Here is a 7034-nt window from a genome sequence, read left to right on the forward strand (position 1 = left end):
ATCACCAGAGAGAGGGAATTAAGGGCTGAGAAGACTATAAAAGCAAACTGTTAACTTCTTCACTAATTTACTACCCCAAGCCTATACTTTGTTTTTTCAATTCTTCACAGATTTACTGTTTCTTTGTGTGAAAGGTATAAAAAAGTTGTCTGCTTTGGTCCCATCTTTGAGTCTCATATTTTTATGGGGCTCTTGTATGTGCAAAATTAGAATTGTCTTTCTCCTGTTAATCTGTCTTATGTCAATTTTATTATTAGACCAGCCAACAAACCTAGAGGGAAGAAGGAAAAGTTTTCCACCCCTACAGGGGTGATGGGTCAGGAATTTGATCAGCTATCAAGGGTGGGGAATTTTCACTAAACAGACCCAGCACTATTTTTGCTAACACTGGACTAAATGGGCCAAGGATAGAGCCCAAGTTTGGATCTAGACAAAAAGAAAACGCAGAGAAGCCAGACCAAAGTTCAGTCAAGGAGAGAATCCTGTCATCTGCTAGCAAAATTTTCATTGTGTAGAACTATCTAGGGTCATATAGAGTAAGATTGGTCTTTTTGCTCCATGATGTTCCTTCATACGTTGAAAGATAGAAGTCATGTGCTTCTCACCTTGACTTTTTTCAGACTAGACATCTCCCAATTCCTTACAAATTCCTTCTGTTAGCATTACATTGACCATTCTGGTTGGTTTTTTTCCCCTGCCATCCTTGTTAGTGTCTTATACTTGATACAAACCTAAAGCTTACTTACTCTGAGGCTTTATCACATTCCAATGATTTAGAGGCTCAATCCCTGATCTTTCAGGGTAATTTGTAACTCTAGTATCTCAACCAGCCTGGTTGTATATTTGTTAGTCTCCTCTTATTACATTATGTGTTTGTGAAAAGCAGGGATTGTGTCTTGATCATTTGTTTTATCTTACGTTCCACAATGCTTAGGATAATGTGTGTATATAGTATAGCAGTATGTAGCATATAGAAGGAACACAAAAAGTAATCTACTGAAGGTCATGATCCCATGCTCTACCCACAACTCTTGGGCCCTTCAACAGCTCTGTGTCTTTTCCTCATGCTGTTCCCCGTTGCCTTGAATGGTCTTTTCCTTTTATCTTTATGGAGAACTCCTTCTCTTTCAAGATTCAGCTTAAATATCTCTTATCCTCCCTAGCTATGTTTGGCTCTCCCTATCCCAGAAGTCTGACCCTCTAAAAGCAGAATACATTTCTCCCTTATTTGTATTCCTACGATATATAATTCGTTCTTTGTTATGTAGAAAGAACCTTTGGTGTGAGAGTCAGGCAGATTTATGTTTGAAACTCAATTATCACTTGTGATCTTGCATATTTCATCTTTTTTAGTGCTCAGTGCTTTGTTAAAATATGAAATTTAGGATGATAATTATTTATTTCACCGATTTCTTGAAGGGTTAAATAAAATAGTAAATGTTGAGAACTTTGCCTAAATCCTGGCACATACTGGGTACTCAGTTTTTATCTATCATAATGGCATTCATATTCATGTATTTTAGTTTTGTGGGCATCTATATACTTGCTATATTTTAATTGAATCTTGCTTTTGTATCCCCAGAACAAAGTACTAAAAAGGTCTATTGAATTAAATTGTTTTCTTTTTATTACACAAGTACTTCTGTGATGCTGAACACTTTATATCTGCACTATCCACTATGGTAGCCACTAGTCACATGTGATTAAATTAGCTAAAATTAAATACAATTAAAATTCAGTTCCTTATTCAAACAGTGTCCACAGGTGGCTGGTAGTTACTGTATTGGACAGTGCAGATTTAAGAACATTTTCATCTTTGCAGAAAGTTTTTTTGGACAGTGCTGCTCTAGATTGCAATAGTACTGCTTCTAGCTCAGCATAATATTTCCAACTTGGTCAGCTATCTCCTCCATCATTCTGGATCCTATATTTGTAGCAATCCAACTATGGTTTAATTTCACTTTTGAGCAGCCAAGTCATACAACTAATTTATATAGAATTTACAGTAAATTAAATTACCAAGTGCTTTAACTTTTTTCTCTATAGTGCTTTCATAATATTTTGAAAGTATTGACTATACCAAGTGTTGGCAACTTTTTTTGTAAAGGGCCAGATACTAAATACTTTAAGCTTTGAGGGCCATACTGTCTCTGTTGCAACTACTCAACCCTGCTATTGTAGCACGAAATCAGCCATAGACACTACGTAATAGTATGGGTGTGGCTGTTTTATTTATAAACTAGGTTGTGGGCCACAGGTAGTTTCCAAGGCCTGGTCTATTTTCACAGACTTCACTGCTTCCTGTAGTGACATAGCCAGTCCTCTCTACCCTTCCCCCCTTTTTCTTTTGGATCAGCATAAGTCTACCTCTAAACACTTTTTAAATTTTTTTTGCCAGATTGGAGAGAATCCAATCTCAGTTGGTACTAGGGGCTCACCTTCTCAAAGATTTCATCAGAATTCTGAAGGTTTACAGAGACCCCAGAAAATAAAGAGATATTAAGAGGCGCTAACACAGTATGCTTATTGTGTACCAAGCATTGTTTAAACCTATTACACCAATTAGCTCTCTTAAACCTCACAACAACCTGCTTTATTGATGAGGCAAAGAAGGTAAACCCAATCTAGACAACCCGCACAGTATTAGCCTCTACACAAGTTTGCTTCCAGGCAGTGCTTGTGTCCTTGCTTTGACCTCCAAACTCCTTTTTTTTAAAACAGGACAGTGGCTCAAGGACCACTTTTCTAAATATATTTCCCATACAGAATAATTTCAAGTTATAATAATTATTAGTTCCTTGTACAGTACTCTATTTAAACAAGAATTAATCAAATAGTAAGTATGTGAAAACAGCAACACCACAAAGATTGAGCCATATTACTAGTGTAATCAAGCATTAGAACAGTCTTAGAACAGGCAAGCAAAATATTCAGAAGACTGAATCGTGGCTGCACACCTAACTGATTTCAACCATGACTTGTACACCGTGAGACAGCACAGATACCTTATGCAGATGGTTCAGTAGCAGAATGGCACTTGGTTTGCTCTTAATAGAAACAACATAAATGCAACTGACAATCTAGAGACAGACAACGGCCTTATTCGCATGCTGAAAATCTGGTTGTGTCCCTCCAGTCCACACACCATTCACTGTGCAGTCTGTCGATGAGTAAACACATAGTGCAGGATTCGTTCAGTGGAATCTAGGCCTTGTAGTCTAACCAAAATCAATTCTTGGTCGATACTGCAATACCATGGGGTATGGGGGTATGACTGATACAAAGGGCCATCCTGAGGGCAGACTTGTGAAGCTGAGCAGTTCAGACAACGAAAGTTTTTGCCTCTTAGTCTCCATCTTGTCATGTAGATGAACTCCATAGTATGGTCCTTCCCCATAATTTCACCATGGCACAGCACATCCAACTCATAAGAACTTGGAAGTTTTAGTTTTAAACTTAGAAATTTTTTAATAGTTCCCACAGTTACATGTGTAGAACACCAAATGAATTTCTTCATTAAACCCTTTACTACATTGTCCCGATTGTCCATTATTTCGTAAACAATCTAGACATATAGCAATCTGTGGGTCACTTCTGTGATAGTCTTTATCATCTTGATTTTCATCACCTTCTTCATCTACTTTAGGTTTGTCAACTTTTGAAGTATTATTTTGTCCATTTTCTTGAGGCTTGTTTTTCTTCCAAAATTCAGACTCCCACTCAAGTTCTTATTCTCGTAGTCCAGGGACAAACTTAAATATAATTTCCTCTAATGTGTTATCCAACTTCAACATTTCTAATGGGTTTGTCTCATGAACCTGGTTGCCACACCTTGGACAATCATTGCTGTCTTCAAGGTGCTGGACAATACAAGTCTTACAGAAGGTATGGAGGCATTCCGTCACTGTAGTTGGCTTGATCAGATACCCTCTACAGATATAGCAGGTAAAGATTGAAATGTAAGGATTGATGTAAGGATTGAAATCTTTCACCAGGTGTTTCCTCTGGGTAGCCATTCGTGGTTAGCTAGGACTGGCTCTAGTAGTTCAGGCAAACAGGGGTATTAAGTGGATGAAAGTCTGATCCCAGGAGCTGGTGTGGCGTTCCCAACTGGATGTCCTGAGGCATGAGAAATAAAATCCAGACTTCTCATGAGATCGCTGGTCATCACTCCTTTTGGTGGTTCTGCTTTCCCATAGAGTTCTGGAGGCTGGAAGTCTGAGATCAGGGAGGCACCATGGTTGGGTGCTGGCGAGACCCTTCTTCTGGTTTGCAGGTGGCCGACCACGGTTGTATCCTCACACATGTGAAGAGCAGAGTAGAGGAAGCAAGCTGTCTCGTGATTCTTTGGCTGCACTGCAAGGCGTGTGGGATCTTGGTTCCTTGACCAGGGTTTGAACCCATGCCCCCTGCAGTGGAAGCCCAGAGCCCTAACCACTGGACCACCTCCAAACTCCTTTTTAATCTGAATACTCTCACTCTCTCCTCTTGCTGCTCCCTGAGGCCTTCACTCATACACATCCCCCAAACTCAGGAGATGAGCATAAATTCTTCAAAGCTCTATAAAAGACAGGAGTGTAGTTGTCTTCTAGCAGCTTCTTGTAAGCTACAAAAATCTATTCTTTTGGTGAACCCACGGGACCTAATTTTAGTCCTCTTTTACTTGTCCTTTCAGCATTTGACATGGTGGTCCCTCCTTCCTTCTTTTTTTTTTTTTTTTAAATTTTTATTTATTTATTTATTTATTTTTGGCTGTGTTGGGTCTTTGTTTCTGTGCGAGGGCTTTCTCTAGTTGTGGCAAGTGGGGGCCACTCTTCATCGCGGTGCACGGGCCTCTCATTATCGCGGCCTCTCTTGTTGCGGAGCACAGACTCCAGACGCGCAGGCTCAGTAATTGTGGCTCACGGGCCTAGTTGCTCTGCGGCATGTGGGATCCTCCCAGACCAGGCCTCGAACCCGTGTCCCCTGCATTGGCAGGCAGACTCTCAACCACTGCGCCACCAGGGAAGCCCCCCTCCTTCCTTCTTGAAATCTTTTCTCCTGACCCCTGTGATGCCCACACCTGGCTTTCCTCCCATCTTTCAGGCCAGTCTTTCTCAGTCTCTTGGAAATCTTCTCTTTTAACTTTTAAAGACTGGTCTCCCATTCTTACTTTCCTCCCTCCTCTGCACACTTTCTCTGGGTGATCCCATAAGCCCTAATGCTTTAACTATTATTTGCATGAGGATGGTTCCCACATCTTTATCTCCAGAACTTCCTGAGCTCCAATCTTACCATCCACGCAAGCAACTTGTCCATCTGGGTGTCTCATGAGCACATACAGCTCAGCATTTCTCAAACAGAAATAATTATTTTCCCTCTTAAGCCTGCTGTTTCTCTTATATTGCCTTCCTTTTTGAATAGATTTCCAAGCTGCATATCTGCTTGTCATCTGATTCCTCCTCTGACAGCCCTACCGATTACCAAGTCCTGGAAATTTTTTTTTTTTAATAAATTTATTTTATTTTTGTCTGCATTGGGTGTTCTTTGCTGTGCGCGGGCTTTCTCTAGTTTTGGCGAGCGGGGGATACTCTTCGTTGTGGCATGCGGGCTTCTCATCACGGTGGCTTCTCTATGTTGCGGAGCACGGGCTCTAGGCGTGCGGGCTTTCAGTAGTTGTGGCGGGCGGTCTCAGTAGTTGTGGTTCACGGGCTTAGTTGCTTCATAGCATGTGGGATCTTCCCCGACCAGGGCTTGAACCCGTGTCCCCTGCATTGGCAGGCAGAGTCTTAACCACTGCGCCACCAGGGAAGTCCCAAGTCCTAGAAATTTTGAATTACTTTGGGAAATCACTTTCAAAACCACTTATGTCTCACTCTTGTAACTTCCACTTGCCCACTTGTCTGTATTCCTGACCATCTCATAATTGGCCTTCCTTCTATCAGTCTAGCTCTCCTTCCAGATAACTAGTCCTCATGATGCAGTCTGAGAGGTCATCCCAGTATGCAAATTGAACCATGTTATTTTCCTGCTTGAACTCTTCATTGGTTTCCTGCTGCTCTTAGAATTAAGTGTGAATTTCATCACTGGCCAGCAAGACCCTTCATGATCCTATCCCTTCTTACCTCTCCAGCACATCACAGTGTGTTCCTTTTCGCCCTGTGCTCTGTTCATACTGACCTTGAAGTCTTTGCATAGGCTCTTTCCTCAGCGTGGAACACATTTCCCTCAATTTAGCCACCTGGCCAACCCCTGCCCATTCCACATTTTTTTTTTTTTTTTGGTGAGACAGACCTGTGCTTAGATGTTGCTTGCTCTCCATGCCTTCTGTGACTTCTGAGATGCCTACTCTAGTCCCTCAAACCAGGGTTAGGTGCCTCTTCTCTACTCTCACAGCACCTGTAACTAGTCCTATTCAGCATCTATTCTTCTAGATTGCAATTGCCAAAGGTTGCTTATCTTTCCCATAGACTAAACTCTGGGAAGGCAGGGTTGGTCTTTCCTGCTCTTATAGCCCTACTGCTTGCACAGTGCCTACTAGAAGCCCTATACATATTTAATAACTGAAAAAAAAAAAAAAGATTAGAAAGAGAAAGCTAGGAATATGGGCTCTGGAGTGAAAAAAAAGAAAAAAACCCTTGGGTTTAAATCCCACCTTTGCTCCCAATAGTTATATGACCACTGCTACTTGCTATATGACCTATGTTGACCTCCTGAAGCCTCAGTTTTGTCATATGTAATATGGGAATAATAGTAAAACCAAATTTACAGAGTTGTTTTCAGACTTCTGTGAGATCAAGCATGCAAATCAATTAGCCCCGTGACTGGAACATGGTCATTGCTCAATAAATGTCACTATTAGTAGTACCGTCCTTGCAAGGCACACAAAGTCTAAAACCAGACTGCCGGGATTCAAATCCTGGCTTTAAAAGCAGAAACAGACTCACAGATACAGAGAACAAAGTAGTGGTTGCCAGAGGGGAGGGGGTGGGTGGGATGGGCGAAATAGGTGAAGGGGTTAAGAGGTACAGATGACCAGTTATAAAATAAAAAAG

The 7034-nt window shown here is 41.2% G+C and overlaps 1 pseudogene; it reads right to left on the reverse strand.

Moving 5' to 3' along the window:
• Positions 1-3218: 3218 nt before the first annotated feature.
• Positions 3219-4195, reverse strand: LOC118898285 (annotated as a pseudogene).
• Positions 4196-7034: the final 2839 nt, after the last annotated feature.

This window comes from Balaenoptera musculus, chromosome 7, assembly GCF_009873245.2.
Source record: "Balaenoptera musculus isolate JJ_BM4_2016_0621 chromosome 7, mBalMus1.pri.v3, whole genome shotgun sequence".
Taxonomy (NCBI): Eukaryota; Metazoa; Chordata; class Mammalia; order Artiodactyla; family Balaenopteridae; genus Balaenoptera; species Balaenoptera musculus.